Genomic DNA, 16,555 nt, shown 5'->3' with positions numbered 1-16,555 from the left:
CACCTCTGATCTTAATGGGAATGCATCCAACTTCTCCCCATTACAAATAATGCTTACTATTGGTTTTAGATAGATCTTGTTTATTGTTTTAAGGAAAGCTCCCTTTATCCCTATGCCCTCTACCATTTTTAAAAGAATGGATGCTATATTTTCTCAGAAGCCTTTTCTGCATCTATTAAGATTATCATAGAATTTCTGTTGGTTCTGTTATTGATGTGGTTAATTATGATAATAGTTTTCCTGATATTGAACCAGACCTGCATTCCTGGTATAAATCCCATTTGGTTATATTGTATTTTCCTGCTACTAAGTTGCCGTAGTCTCTTAATATTTTATTTAAAATGTTTGCATCCATATTCATTAGGTCATTTATTCTGTAATGTTCTTTGTTTTGGCTCTTCCTGGTTTAGATATCAGTACCATATTTGTGTCATAAAAAGAATCTGGCAGGATTCCTTCTTGACCTATTTTTCTAAATAGTTTACATATTATTGGAATTGATTGTTCTTTAAAAGAATTCACTTGTAAATACATCTGGCCTGTAGATTTTTTTTTTTTTTTGTAGAGTTCATTAATGACTTGTTCCTTTTTTTCCCCCTAAAATGGGACTAATTAAATAACTTATTTCCTTTTTTATTAAACAGAGAAATTTATATTTTTAAATTTACATGGTTAGATATGTAGCCATACGGTTGGAGATTAATCATTCCTAATTATTGTTTTAGTTTCTTTTTCATTGATGATAAGTTCATATTTTTAAAATTTTTGATGTTGGTTATTTGGTTTGATTCTTTTCTTTTTGTAATCAAATAATCAAAATTCTTTTTTCTAATTTGTTGCTTTTTTCATAAAACTAACTTTTAGTTTTATTAGTTATGTCAATACTTATCTAATTTCAATTTTATCCATCTCTCCTTTGAGTTTCAGAATTTCTAATTTGATATTTAATTGAAGGATTTTAAATAGTTCTTTACCTAGCTTTTTAGTTGCATGCCCATTTCATTGATCTCCTCTTTCCCTATTTCATTAATGTACCTATTTAGAGATATAAAATTTTCCCTAAGAACTACTTTGGCTGTGTCCTATAGATTTTGGTATGTTGTCTCATTATTGTCTCTTCAATGAAATTATGGATTATTTCTGTGATTTATAGTTTGACTCATTCATTTTTTAGAATTAGATTATTTAATCTCCAATTGGTTTTTACTTTATCTTTCTCTGGCCCTTTACTGAATATCATTGTTATTGTATTGTAGTTTAAAACATAATAATTTATTTTTTCTGCTTTTCTTTATTTGACTTGTGAGGTTTTTATGCCCCATTACATTGTCAATTTTTGTGTAGGTACATGTACTGCAAAGCAAAAAGTATATTCCTTTTGGTCTCTATCATATTTAGGTTTTCGAGGCTCCTAATAAGTTTCCTAGTTTCTTTCTTGTTCATTTTGTGTTTAAATCAGTCTGATTTTGAGAAGGAAGGTTGAGTCCCCAACTAGAATAGTTTTACCATTTATTCTTTTCCTGTAAGTGGATTAATGTCTTCTCTAGAAATTTGGGTCATCTATCATTTAATGTCATTATTACTTCATTGTTTATGGGGTCCTTTATCAAGATGTAATTTCCTTCTTTATCTCTTTTAAGTAGATCTATTTTTACTTTTATTTTATCTGGGACCAGAATTATTGCTACCCCTGTTTTTTTTTTTTTTTTTTACTACAACTGAAGTATAATTAATTTTGATTCAGCCGTTTACTTTTTTCTGTATGCGTCTCTGTATCAAATGTGTTTTTGGTAAATAACTTATTGACCTATTGCAGGATTCTGTTATTGTTGTTTTGTTTTGTTTTATTGTTTTGTTTTATTGTTTGTTTTTTGTTTTTTTGTTTTGTTTTTATTCTGCACTGCTATTAGCTTTCATTTCATGAGAGAGCTCATTTTATTTATATTCAAAGTTATGATTATCAGTTCTACATTTCCCTCCATCCAATATACTTTGGTCTTTCTCTGTCCTTAGTACTGCCTTTTTTTTTTTTTTTTTTTTTTTTTTAATTCCTCTCTGTTCTCTTACCTTGGTTTCCTTCTATCCAACCTCTACCTTTTCTTTCCTCTTTCTCCTCCTTCTTTATAGGGTTAGATAAGTTTCTGTACACAATGGTATGATTAAATTATTCCATATTTTAGCTCAAACTGAAGAGATCAAGCTTCAGGCATTATTCCTCCCCCTCCTTTCTTTCTCTGGATTGTAATATATATTTTGTGCCTCTTCATGTGATTTACTTTGTCCCATTATACATCTCCTTTCCTTTTCTCCCAGATAGGGTCCTTTTTCCACTCCTTAACATCCTTTTCTTTGATATCATCATGGCAGAGACTATTTGCAACTACATCTTCTGACCATGTGATGTCCTCCTCTGTCTTCTCCAGTAACAGATACAGTTCTCAAGAAAACCATTTTTGGTTTTGTTTGGTTTGTTTTCAGGAACTTTAATGCTGCCCTGTGCCGGGCTTCAGTCTGGATCTCCCAGTAGTCTGTGTATCCCCAGGGAATAGGGGAGATGCAAGTAGCTCACCACCAAGACCAGGTTCCAAAGGACTAGGTGGTCTGGGGGACCATAATCAGCTCCTAGGCACCTATCAAGCTCCACAAAGCCCATAGTGAAGGGCTGAATGGTGTCTTTCATGATTGCTCTCTGTACTTTTTTTTGCTAGTAATATGCTACAACCCACTTATGTCTACTTTATATCTCTTCACTAATCCATTGGTGACTTACCTCTTAATTTCATGATTCATGTATTTCCCCATTGATTTGCAACCCATAAAATCATGCAGAGTGAAAAACAAAACAAAGAAAAACAAACAAAAATTGTGATTTATGAAAAGTGCATTCTTTCCTGAAAAGTATTAACATTTTAAGTTCAGAATTCATAAGCAATACTAAGCTAGACCTTTTTCTGCCTTATAAAAATAATGAGCAAAGTTCAAGAAATATCGAATGCATGATATTCACTCTGAGCAATCAACTCTATTGTTAGATTAAATCTAGACTTCATTCTAAATATTGTCCCATTGCCCATTTTGAGACCAAATAGGAAGTAGAGATAATGAAATGAATAATGAAACAAAGAGTTGAAACAAGAAAGATACTTTCAAACTTAAAAATATTGAATATTAAAAAGAAATACCTCTCTTTAGAATGTGGGAATTTTGTCTTGCAACTGCTAAGTGTATATGAAGTATCAGATTTTGAATGTAAAAGGACAGTTGTTTTCTTTTCAATATTACTTTCTCCATAGATGACATTAAACATACCCTACCACAAAAGAATAATTTTAGACTGTGATCATGTATCATTAGTGACTAACTGTGGGCAGATTTCTCATGGTTTGTCTGGCTCCTTTGCAATCAGTGAATAAATCATAATGTTTTCTTACATGTTACTTTTTCTTGCATGACAAACAATACCTGGACTATATTATGAGCTCAAGACATATTACAATTTTATGGTTGTCTAGTTGTCTTGTTAGAGATTTAATAGAAGAGGATTCTGGGTAGAATCTTAAAACTCATGGAGATTAAAGTTTAATATTGCCTGAGATTACATTAAACTATACTTATATTACAATTGAGAAATGGTATGCACATTTCCTCAAAAATAAATATATGTACATGTACATATATGCAATTGTGTCTATCTATATGTAGCTATCTAATGTGTGTACCTATAATATACACTCATGTATGCATAGGTTTATAGATATTTAGGTTTGTTTACATGAATGTGTATATGGCCATATGCATAAAACCACTGTCATATGCATATATATGCATGTATGTAATCAGAGCTAAATTGAAAGTCGATGTAGCATAGTAGATAAGCAGTTGATCTTCAGGTCAGAATGATCTGAGATTAAACCTCTCACTCTGATTCTGGTTGTGTGACTGTGAGCAGGTCTCTGTTATTTTTAGAAATGATCATTATTAACAATGACAGAAGTTTCCTTATTAGAATTTCTTATAAAAATGAAAACACGGAGCTGAATAAAGGCAGAGGTGTGAGTTTAAGTATCTCATCCATTAATTTATATATACATATATGCATATATGTATATATATGCATATATATAATATTTAATAAGTACCTGTTATCTTTTTAATTAATTTCATTAAACATATGAATAAATATTTATTAAGTTTGTACTGTATCCTAGGTACTGTGATAATCTCTAGGGATACAAAAAGAGGCAAAAGACAATACGCCCTCAAGGACCTTTCAGTTTAATGAGAAAGACTACATGTAAACAGACAAAGCATGCTATATTCAGGTTAATTGGCCAATAATTGAAAGAGAGAGAACACCAGAAATAAGCGGGAAGGCTTCTTGTAGAAGGCAGGATTTCAATCGGAACATTAAGAAAGTCCGGGTAATCAATGGTCAGAGCAGAGCAACAGGTGGAGTGTCTGTTGTTTATAAGATATAGCAAAGAAACCAATATCAATGTTTTAAGAGTATGTTGGGGAGTTAGATGTAAAAATACTGAAAAGGTAGGAGATGGCTATTTTATGAAGTGTTTTGAATTCCAGAAGGGAGAAACATGATCAAATCTTTGTGTGTGTTTGGGTGTGGGTGAGAAAGAAAGAGAGAGAGCCACAAAGAGAGTGCAAGAGACACACAGAGTGAAACAACATTGTCCATGCTTCCGGCTAGAACCAATAGCCATCATTGAAGGAAGCAATCACTTTGTAGAAAGAGTCAACCTTCCTCACAACTAAAACAGCAGCAACTGCTTATTTATTTCACCAAATAGGCTGTTAATTTCTAAAATCCCAAAGGGAATAGTGAGATGCCCTAAAATTACTAGCTATACCATTATCCCCATTTTCAAGTCATCAACATGGGAACAACTCATGTGAAGAATGGTCTACTTATCCCCACCAATTCCTTTTAATCAAGTAAGCCATCCTTGTTCACATAGTAAGGCATCTTGAGAGAGAAACAGACAATATATCCCAGTAAAAAAAAAAAAAAAAAAACAAAAAAACCCCAAAAACCTTTGTCATCATGTTGACCACCTACTTCCCAGCTCCCACAGATGGCAATCAGCCACTGGTAGTCTTACTTGTCATGTAGTGGATGCTACTGTTGCTTGAGCTCCTGGGCCTTTTGGTGACAGATGGTGAATATTTGCAGTGATGACAAGGATGGAGCTCTTCACAAACATTATTTCTATCTTCAGAGATGACCATGGTATCTGGATAGAAACAAGGCTGATGGTTTAGGGGGCACTACTAGGCCGAAGCATCTTGCATTCAGTATTCTGAATTGCCAGTCTGAAATGGAAACATGTCACATGTATTGTCACTACAATTAGAAGGTGACAGTGCTTAGGATAGTGTTCTGTATATATTGTAGTTCTTTTGTTGTGTGTATATATGTATGTGTGTGTATATATATATATATATATATATATATATATATAAAATATATATAATATATATATATATATATTCCCCCCCCCAGGCTGGGGTTAAGTGACTTGCCCAAGGTCACACAGCCAGGAAGTGTTAAGTAAGTGTCTGAGGCCAGATTTGAACTCGGGTCCTCCGGAATTCAGGGCTGGTGCTCTATCCACTGCGCCACCTAGCTGCCCCATATACATACATACATATATATATATATATATATATATATATATATATATATATATATATATATTTTTTTTTTTTACATATATATATATAGTTATATAGTTATATATATATATATATTTATATATATATATAGTTATATAGTTATATAGATACATATCATATCAATATCTCTGTATCTGTCTATATCTCCAAGCTAATTTAGTTTTATGTCTCTATATTGTTGTTTCTTCAGTCATTTCAATCCTGTCCAATTCTTCATGACCCTATTTGGGGTATTATTGACAAAGAAACCTTCTCTAGTTCATTTTTATAGATTTGGAAACTGAAGTAGAGTTAAGTGACTTGCCCAGGGTCACATAGCTAGCAAGTATCTGAGGCAAGATTTGAACTCAGAAAGACAAGACTTCATGACTTCAGGCCTGGAGCTCTATGTACTGCACCCCACACTGTGCCATCTAGCTATAGGACATGTCTCTATATAGTGGCATTTAACCATTTTAGTGATCGTTACAAAGACAAGTGTCAGCACTTACTCATAGTTCTTATAATGTTAAATAATGATCAGTATCTAGCAGATTTTTTAAACTTAGCATCAGTACATTACATAAGAGGCTGGTATCTGGAAAGACACACTTTGCACTTGTCTGAGGTCCTGGCTCACGAACTGACAAGCTGTCATAGTGGCTGAAATGGAACATGCACAGAGATTTGGTTCATCTACTTTTCTTGTATTGGCATCCAATGCATGATTGTTTATATTGGCTTCATGTCATAGGGAGAAAAATAGTGACAATGATTTTTCATTGTAGAAAAAGCAGAAGACCACAAAAGTATTATCTTCTGCGGAGACATAAATTGAATTGTCTAAATTCATATAAATTGATTATAGAAGGGGCCCTTCCTTTTGCCAACTCTTAGATTGCTGGACACTTACAATTTGTGAAATATAATTTTCTATTCTGAAAGACACTACATAGAATAATAATCTTAGAAACATGTTGGTCACATAGTGCCTCTGAAAAATAGAAACTCTATACTCTTGAGCTAGTAACTCAGTCTCTCAGTATCCTAAGTCACTCACTAAAGATTCCACATTAAATATCTGTCCTTAATTATTTTTTTAAGCAATTGGGGTTAAGTGACTTACCCAGGGTCACACAGCTAGGAAGTGTTAAGTGTCTGAGGCCAGATCTGAACTTAGGCCCTCCTGACTTCAGGGCTTGTGCTCTATCTACTGAATCAATTAGCTGCCCCAGTCTGTCCTTAATTCTTGAACGAAACCAAATTACCAGCTTCCCTTATATAAGATCAGATTAATTTAGAAAGACTTATTTATTATGTGTTTCTTTTTACTAACCAGAAAAAATTCATAATTGTTTTCTTTACTAATCTTTAAGGTATTTTTTACATAATCATTTAAAGTGGCACAGATTTCCTTTCCACAGTTTATGTTTGATAGCACATTTGAATGGCATTTTGGAAATGTATTCAGCATTTGTCTAGGTGTGGCTCATGATCACTTTTCTCATATGTTAGGAAAAATACAGTAAAATCTTGATGGAATATTTTAAAATATAAATCAAGATTAAAGGCAAGGCTTAAAAAGAGGCTGATCATTGCAACAAATAAAGGCAACAACAGTGCCTAAAGGCAACCAAATTTCAGAGCAAAACATACATTTTATTTCCTGAGAAGTCTATGTCGTTTTAAAATTACCCATCAAAAAAAAGACACAGAAATTTATTTCAGTTTTATTGATAGTCAAATACAAAGTTGAGGAATTGACTTGCTAATTTTGGAAAATAGAAACAAGATCAGTTTTGTCATCAGAACTTGTCATATTTTCAATCTCTAAGCCTGAGTTTTCAGTAGTCCTTGCCAATGCACAATGACATTCAACCTTCAGTGGTTGTGGTTGATGTCAATTAATCCCAGGTGCAAGGGAATTATAATAGCTCAGTGATGATAATATTGTTTCACTTTGGACAAAAGTTCATGAGATAAAATGTCTCATTTCACTTTCAACTAGCATCCAAAGTACATTCACTGGAACAACTCTCTCAAACTTTGAGCATCTGATACTTTTTATAAGTAAACCAAAATCCATCTTCTAAATGTATTCAAACAACCTTCTGTGCTCTGGTTAAGTTAAATTTTGACCCAGTTTCCTATGTACAAATGCTTTTACCTTAGTATAAAACTGAGAATATATTCAAGTTGGCAGAGCCAAAGTACTTGAACTTTATTGAGAATAATAGCTGCAGATCCATGAGAAACAAAAATATTTGCTTAGCATTTTAGAGGAGAATTATTTTAGTAGTTACTGATCTCTCTGGTCATTCCTATTCACTTCCCTTTCAATGAGAGGCACTTGAATACAGTGTAAAATTCATTAGACGATTTTTAAAATACAACATTGTAGTATTTGTCCAATTATAAAACAAGAATTTATTAAATTCTACTGTATGTCAGACATTGTTCTGTGACTAGAAAATACAAGAAAAAAATACAAACATGGGGTCTATTCACATGGACCTTAGATTCTATTAGAGGAAAAAAGCACATATACAAATAACTAAGTAAAATGAAAAATAAAGCAAAGTAGATTTTGGTCAGGAGAGTAAGGCATAAGCATCGGAATGTCTGCAAAGAACATTGGATCATATATTATGTCTATCAGGGTTTAATTCAACACATGCATTTTCCATCTTAGGAAACTAAGACTCTAAGAAGTTCATAGAGCAACTTATTCAAGCTAGATTTAAACAAGGAACTATGACTCCAAATCCAGTATTAATTCAACTCTGACAGTCAGTGATTTGTACAGGATAAATTATTGTTGTTCAGTTGCTTTTTCAATCATGCCTTGACTGTTTGGGGCTCCTTTTGGGGTTTTCTTGGCAAAAGTAATTTGCCAGTTCTTTCTTCCTTCTACATCTCAATTTATAGATGAGGAAGGAAAACAAGGTTAAATGACTTGCTAGGATTATACAGCTAGTAAATGTCTGAAGCCAGATTTTAACTCAGATTTCATAACTACTAAAGTGTGCTGATTTATCCATTAAACATTAACTGCCTATAAAAAAGATAGTAATAATAATAATAGCAACAACAACAACAACAATAATAATAATAATAAATATTTACTTTGATGGAATTTGACTATTCTAAGTCAAATTGTTTGAAGAGAGAAATTAAGTCATAGCAAACTGTCAAGACAAAGGCATGAAAAAATGTGGTGTGATAGAAAATAAAACTTTGAATGTTTTGAATGAAAAACTTGGATGATAGAACAGGAACAAAGTGCAATCTAGAATAGTTAATTGGATCTATTTTTTGAAGAAATTTAAATGATAAATGTTTGAATGTATATATGTGTGTGTATATATATATATATATATATATATGTATATATGGGATGACAAATATACCTACATATATATTTGCATATATGTATATAATTAACTATATGCTTTATAAATATATAGTATAATGTATAGAGTATAATGCATTCTCATCTTTATTAGGTGAGAGAAGGTCTTTGAATTACATGCTAAACCAAAGGCATAAAATGAATGTGAACAATTGCTTGCTTTCTCTGTTGAATCTTTCAACAAAAAGCATAAACTAGATAACAATAAGCTTGTCAATCATAGAGTAAATAATTGAAACTGGATGAAATTATATAATTAAAAGACTAGGATTTGTTTAAAGAAGCTTATCTGGATGTGTGTGTAGTACAATGAATACAGTACTGGATATAGAGTAAGGACAAATTTTCTTCCTGAGTTCAAATACAGTCTTAGACATGTATGACTTAGCTGTGTGATTTTGTGTAATTATATTGCCTCAGTTTCCTCATCTGGAAAATGAGCTAGAGAATGAAATAGCAAGCCACTGCAAAGTTTAAATGCAAACATGATTTTTGAAATGACTAATAAATGTGCCTTTTTGTGTGCACGCATGTTCTGGTGATTGGGACCACCAATGTGAGTTGGACTTGGAAAATAATCCTGAGAGGAGGAAATTCCCATTATATTTTAAGTAATCACTAGAACTTTTTGAGCAAGAAAGTAAAATAAACCCATTTTAAAGGATTTTAATTTGCAAATAATGCATAATTTACAGCTCTGTAATAATTTCACTCAAAGAAATGAGATTTAAATTGTTTAAGCTTGTCAATTCTTCTCACTCTAAGTAAGTATGCAATACATGATATAGAGCAGTGGTCCTCAAACTTTTAAAATAGAGGGCCAGTTCACTGTGCCTCAGACTGTTGGAGGGCCGGACGAGTAAAAACAAAACCTCACACTCTGTTTCTGCCCCTCAGCTCATTTGCCATAACCCGGTGGGCTGCATAAACGTCCTCAGCCCGACATCTGGCCCACGGACCATAGTTTGAGAACCCCTGATACAGAGTATCCCTAAATTTGGGGCACACTCAGATTAATATTGACATAGATTGGGATGACTTCAAGAGAGTAATATTCTTATTAGTTCATTGCATTCACTGAGATTTGCTCCAGAAACACTTTGCATTTCATTCTTTTTTATATATTTCATATCCAGATAGTTGCAGATGCATTAAAGGGGTCTCATGACTCAATAAAGCACTCAATTGCCTACCAGCTATTTTCAAAAGAGAACTGATTTGGCTTATGAGCTTTTGAAGTTCTGGTTTGAATTTCTTCCCTATGATTCTTGATACATTGTTCTTCAAACTTTTTCTATCAAACTCTGCATAATGAGGAAGAAAAGGAAGAAGAGGAAGATAGCATTAATATAGTGCTTTATGTTTTGCCAAGCACTCTGATTTCATTTGATCCTCTCAGTAACCTCATGGGAAAGGTAATTATTTTCTTTGTGAGGAAACTAAGGCTGAGAGATGTAACATAACATACAAAGTTACTCAGCTATATACCTGAGGCTATATTGAATGCTTCAATTAAAACATTCTATTTTCTGCCTTACTTAGATAGTTTAGACTTATGATTGAATGTAAATCTTCTTTGGGGGCTACTGAACAAGCAAGGTCCTTCAGATAAGTATTCTAATCTTCTCATTGTTTTCCATGAAGGGAAATGTTCAAGAATTATCTGCTTGATTCTCATTCTCTCTCTCTCTCTCTCTCTCTCTCTCTCTCTCTCTCTCTCTCTCTCTCTCTCTCTCTCTCTCTCTCTCTCTCTTTTTTTTTTTTTTTTTTTTTCAAGAGATCACTGTAGCAGAACTCATTATCTCTCTCTTTGAGGTCACTCTTGAGAACTCTTAATCTTAAAGAGACTTTACAAGGCAAGAACAACATAGGAAAATACTGTTCTCTCACTAGAGACTGAACTCCAGGATCATACACATATGCAATTTGGACTGCTTAAACATTGCACATGTATTAGTCTTTTGTCCACAACATCTGAGTGAGCCACATGATTTTACCCTAAACATAAGGAACATCAACTGTCCCTTAGGGGAGATAACTATTAATGAGTCTAAATTTACTTTTCCATCCTACAAGTTCACTCATCTGTAAACTGATATGGCCTTTAAGCAAAGAGAAAAAAACAAAAGGCAATCTGGAGTAATAGCACTTGTAAAGACTATAGAGAGGGCTGTTTTTTGTGATCTTGAGTCTTTTTCACAGGATCTCATCCCCAAATCCTAAGCAATCAATGTCTTCCAAGGCAGCTCCCCTTACATAAGATTTTCTATATCCTCTAAGCATGCTGCCAGTGGGCAGACATCTCCATGGGGAGTGGCACTCAATGCTTCTTCAAGCTGAGGATCCTTAATTGTGTCCTTCCTTATGTGAGACTAAAACGGGACTTCACCAGATTGATTGGGACACTAGTCTAATTAGGTTTAGACAATTCCCTCATCAATTCTCCATGATGCATGATGGAAATACAATAGAGAAAGAATGTTTTAAAGGAATAGATATTTTGTTTTCTACTACTTTTTGTCTCTAGGATTTTGCTTGATATTCTATAACTGATTCCATATAAATTGACATAATTTTAGTCAAAAGTTTTGGGCTTTTTGTTTTATTGCCCTTCTTAATGATCATATGCTTTCATAATCAATCAGGGCATGAAGAGGGTACACATTAAACAGAGGAAAATTATGAATCATCCATTCTTTCAACTTGTCCTCATACGTAAATGAGAATGAACTGCAATTATCTTCAGATAAACACAATCAATTAGCTCATTATTTGAGTTTCTGATTCAATGATCATGTTAATCTCTCCAATACAATGATATTAATGTTTATGGAAAGTCTTCTCTAGTTTGTGTCATCTGAAGAAGATGAAATTTTAAAATGACAAACACAAATAGATTGTCTAATGGAGTTTTATAACAGATTCTGAAAAAGTAATGATGGGCCTGATTCACCATAAGGATGAGGGGGCCAGAGCACCTTGACACCCTACGTATACATATACATATACCTATACCTATACCTATACCTATACCTATACCTATACCTATACATATACATATACACACATATATATATATATATACATGCATATATATATATATGTGTGTGTGTGTGTGTGTATATGTCACTATATGTCATTTCATACAATTCACCAGTCCTTTATCTCTCTCTGCTTACTAAGGACCAGGTTTAGTGGTAAGTGCTGAGATATGAAGACACAAACAAAAATAGCCCCTTTCCTCTTGGACAAAGCATTTTAAACTGTGGTTTGTGACATAACAATGTGGGAATATCAAAATTATGATTTGTTATCAGTAAATGCTTGATTTGTACACCTATATACTTGAAATCATAAAAATGTCTCAGGTGAAAAGCAGTTTCAAGTGGAAAAATCTAAGAAGCCCTACCCTAGGAGCTTACATACTACTAGAGGGAAACAACATGTTCAAAGACAAGTAAAATCTCAGTACATACAAAATAAATACACAGTAATTTCAGTATGTTAGAAATACTAATGACTGAGGCAGATCGTGGAAAATGATGCAAGATCATTCTATAAAGTAGTCATTAGAAGGAACTGGAGATAATAATGATAGAATTAAAAATGGTAAGAGAGAATATTATAGCTACAGTATTATCATGTAAAAAGTGGCAAGATAAGATAATGGATAGATTGTTTCCCTCATGTCTAGGAAGAATGGGGTTCCTTCTTACCTCAGATACATAAAAAAGTGTCTGATGGCAATCAAGTTATTTAACCTGTCAGTGCTCAACACAACTCTATAAGTGCAGATAACTGCATTTATTGTAATATGTTCTTCATCCATCCCTAAACCTATAAAATTGTACATGTAGTCCCTATCCCAGGTCAAAAGGGACATAGACTGGCATTTGGATATCCAAAGGCTTAATTCCTTCCATCAAGAATGTGATAATTTTGTTGGGACATTTATAACATTAAGGTAACCAATAATGCGAAACTATAGTGTTCTGTTTCTCTAAAATGTAATCGTTCTCTTGGGAGCAGGTCTCTTGGGGAGTTTCTGGAGGCAGCCTTAGTTTCAGTTTCAGTTCAAAATGCAGCCAGGAGTTAAAGTCCTTTAATGTCTCTTTCCAAATCTTATCTCCAGATCCTTTATTTTCTTCTTCAAGTCTTGTCTCCTTCACTTGGGGCTCGGTTAGCTTTCTTACAGGCAGCCAGGAGTTAAAATACGAATCCTTTATTGTGTCTTTCAAAGTCTTGAATCTTTTCCTTGGGTCCGGCTAGCTTTAACAGAGACCTATCTCTCTCCTTGAGAGATGAGTTCTTGTCAGAATGTCTTCAGCCAGCAGGGAGGTAGACGTGGGAATGAATCAGACTCCACCTCCAAGAGTGGGATTGTGGGCCTGAGAGTTTCTTGCTTATATGGTACACACTGAGTATGTACCAATCATTTCATCACTAGAAAACCATTATTTGTTGTGGAATTAAATCAATGCTAAATTAGATTTAACCATTGTCTCCTCAATTCCACTTAGTGCCTTGTTTCAAGTTCTGGCCCATAACATCTCCTTGTAGGATCAAATCAATTGTCTCTATTCATCCCAGTGACTTAGCACCTTGTAAAAATCCTAACATGAAACAGCATTTAAAAAATCCCAATAAGCAAACAAGATATTATTAAATAGCATAAGAGTTTTAGAGAGAGAAAAGTATGGATGAGGAAGGTCTCTTGTATCATGTACAATGTTAAATTGGACTCAAGAAGAAATGACTTCAAATCCCATCTTTGATACGTGCTGAATGCCATAATGACCAAGTCACTTTGTTTCTTTTTTTAATTTGAAAAGTAAATATAATAATGTTTTCTGTTATACTTGCTTCATTTATTTATGTGAGGCTTAAATGCAACTTCAGATTACATATATGGAGCTGGAAGTTTATCAGTCTTCTTCTATATATAAGATCTGTAAAATGCTGCACTACTGGCATGTGTTCTTTTTCAAACAGAAATATATCTGAAAAGCCTCTGAATTTTTTTTTCAGAACTGAAATACAATAACTACAAAAAATGGAATTTGAGAAAAACTTCATTTTAAGAGTCAATAAATAAGTATTTTTTAAAGTTCTTATTGTGTATTGTTAGGAAGTATTTAAAGAGGCAGATCCCATTTCAGTATTTTGATGATGCCCCCTAGCCAAATTTATTGACATTTATTTTAAATATATACAAATATATTGAGTATTTACTTAGAGAAGTGATTCCTCAATAAGACACATTCATTTGCAGGCAGTATTTGCCCAGTTACAGTGCTTTTAGATAACTGAATATTTTGTCAAAGATAGCATCTGATGGAATTCAACTAAATGGAAAAATAGCAAAGTGTGAATGTAAATCCTAAACTAATTACTTTCCTTACACTCCACACAATTCCCTAAAATCAGGTGCTATAAATACCTAACACTGTGCAACTCTGATCCCTGAAGGACTACTTTTTTCCTTTGCTTAGAAGAGCTGAGAAAAATGGTCAAATAAAAGAACACATGAAAAATGTGTGAATTAGAGAAAATTCACAAGGTAAAACTCAAGGTAGGTAAATATTTACTTATCAGCATGAAATGTTCATTATTTATTCCAACTGTTCTTATCACTTTCCACTTAATGTAAGGTCTGAGGGTATGTGAATGTGTGTATGTGAATCTGAGAATATTAAGATATAAAATTTTCTAGTGTTTATTCTAACCATTAAATTACATGAATCTGTTGACCATTATTTTCTGCATTTTTTCATTATTATGACTTCCTCTCAGTTCTGATTACTATTCCCCAACCTTTGTATGGTTTTAGCTTTTATAATAGTGGTACAACAAATTTTAACTAACTGAGCCTTAGACCATGAGCTCAGCTTCCCCTCTCCTGAGAGAAAAAAAAGAGGGAATGATTAAGAAAGGGCAAGAGAAGAGGTTTCCTCTCTGAGGAATCATAGTTTCTTCTGCCAACACCTTGAAGCATAAGTTGCTTCTATCACCTGGGCAACCAGAGGATATCTAATCTTTAGCATCTATAAGAATGATAGAGAGAAATGGGGAGAGCTGCTTGGGTCCATCCATGCCTCATTGCTGCCACAGCCATTGCAGGAAATGCTCTGTGAAGACATATAGCTATCCCTGTTTATTAGACAAAGACAATGTATTTTTCCTACCTTGTTGTTGTTCTCTTCTCTTGGACTTATTTTCCATCTGTATTTATTGTAAAAATACACTTGTTTTGTTGTCATTTTTGCCAGTCATTTTTAAAGAAAACCAGTTCTCCAAATCAGTGTGTTTATTCATTTTATTGTGTGTGTGTGTGTGTGTGTGTGTGTGTGTGTGTGGTGTGTGTCGTTTTCTGTGGGAAGGGAATAAAAGGGTAGAGTAGCTAACTAATGTAAAGAAATGCATTCCTGCAGCTGGATAAGTTTTGTTAACTAGAGAAATTTCCTCTAGCTAGGAACTCAGGATGAACCAAAGAGATTTTGTTGATGCTCATTTCCTAGTTCCCCTAAAGCTCAGAAAACAATAAGTAAATCCAAATATATGACCCCAAAAAACAGTTTTGAATGGTGGAAAGAGGCTTGGTAAGGAATAGATGCTGGTCCCAAGAGGAAAGTACTCTCACACATTTTCTGCTTATTTTTCTTCCCCTTGCAGCAGATTAAAAAAAGTCCCATTATCATCTTTCCAAATCCAACACAGTGATCAAGGCAAAGCAAAAGTCCCATTTATGAGGACATCTGGAGTAAAGAATGAAGAAAATATGCCTTTATTAATTCCATGATGTGAGACAGAGAGAGACAGACAGAAACAGACAGAGAAAGATAGGGAGACAGACAGAAACACATTCAGAGACAGACAGAGACAGAGAGGAAGAAGGAAAGGAGAGAGGGAGGAAGATTTCCTTCAAGAAATTTTCACTTCTATTTACCAAACTTCCTTCCATCCATGAAAGCATCAATTAATTAGAAAGCTAGTTTAGTCTGAAATTATTAATTTCTCTCTTTTTTTAGAAGCTATCACAAAAAATGTGTTTGAGTAGTATTTCCAAAACTCAAGTAGACGAATATTGTTGTGCATCTACTTCTATTTTGAATTCTTTACTGTCCTCTATCACTTCTTTACATAAAATATTTAGCATATAACAAACAATAATAGCAAGCATTCATATATTATTTAATGACTGGCAAAGAAATATGTTTTTAATTGATCTTCAAAATAATCATAGGATAATAAACATCAATATTTTACATATGAGGAAACTGAGTCTTAAAGAGACTATGTGACTTGCTAAGTGACACAGCTAGTACATGAAATAGGAATGAGTCGTCCTTTACTATAAACCCGCTGCTTCATATACAACCTCCTGGAATAATGTATGTAAAGTGTTCCATAAATAATGTAAATGCTCACAGTTATTGTTTATATATATATATATATATATATATATATATATAT

The 16,555-nt window shown here is 33.3% G+C and overlaps 1 protein-coding gene and 1 long non-coding RNA gene across 3 annotated transcripts in view; one reads left to right on the top strand and one right to left on the bottom strand.

Moving 5' to 3' along the window:
• Positions 1-16,555, top strand: part of BCHE (butyrylcholinesterase) — an 89,935-nt gene that overhangs the window by 38,851 nt on the left and 34,529 nt on the right. The window lies entirely within an intron of this gene.
• The window catches only part of LOC141560257 (uncharacterized), a 100,334-nt gene continuing 88,829 nt past the window's right edge, over positions 5,051-16,555 (bottom strand). The window contains exon 4 of the long non-coding RNA XR_012487679.1: positions 5,051-5,249. This is a non-coding gene — a long non-coding RNA (uncharacterized LOC141560257). The remainder of the gene's footprint in view (positions 5,250-16,555) is intronic.

This window comes from Sminthopsis crassicaudata, chromosome 3, assembly GCF_048593235.1.
Source record: "Sminthopsis crassicaudata isolate SCR6 chromosome 3, ASM4859323v1, whole genome shotgun sequence".
NCBI lineage: Eukaryota > Metazoa > Chordata > Mammalia > Dasyuromorphia > Dasyuridae > Sminthopsis > Sminthopsis crassicaudata.
This window is presented reverse-complemented; position numbering and strand designations above follow the sequence as displayed.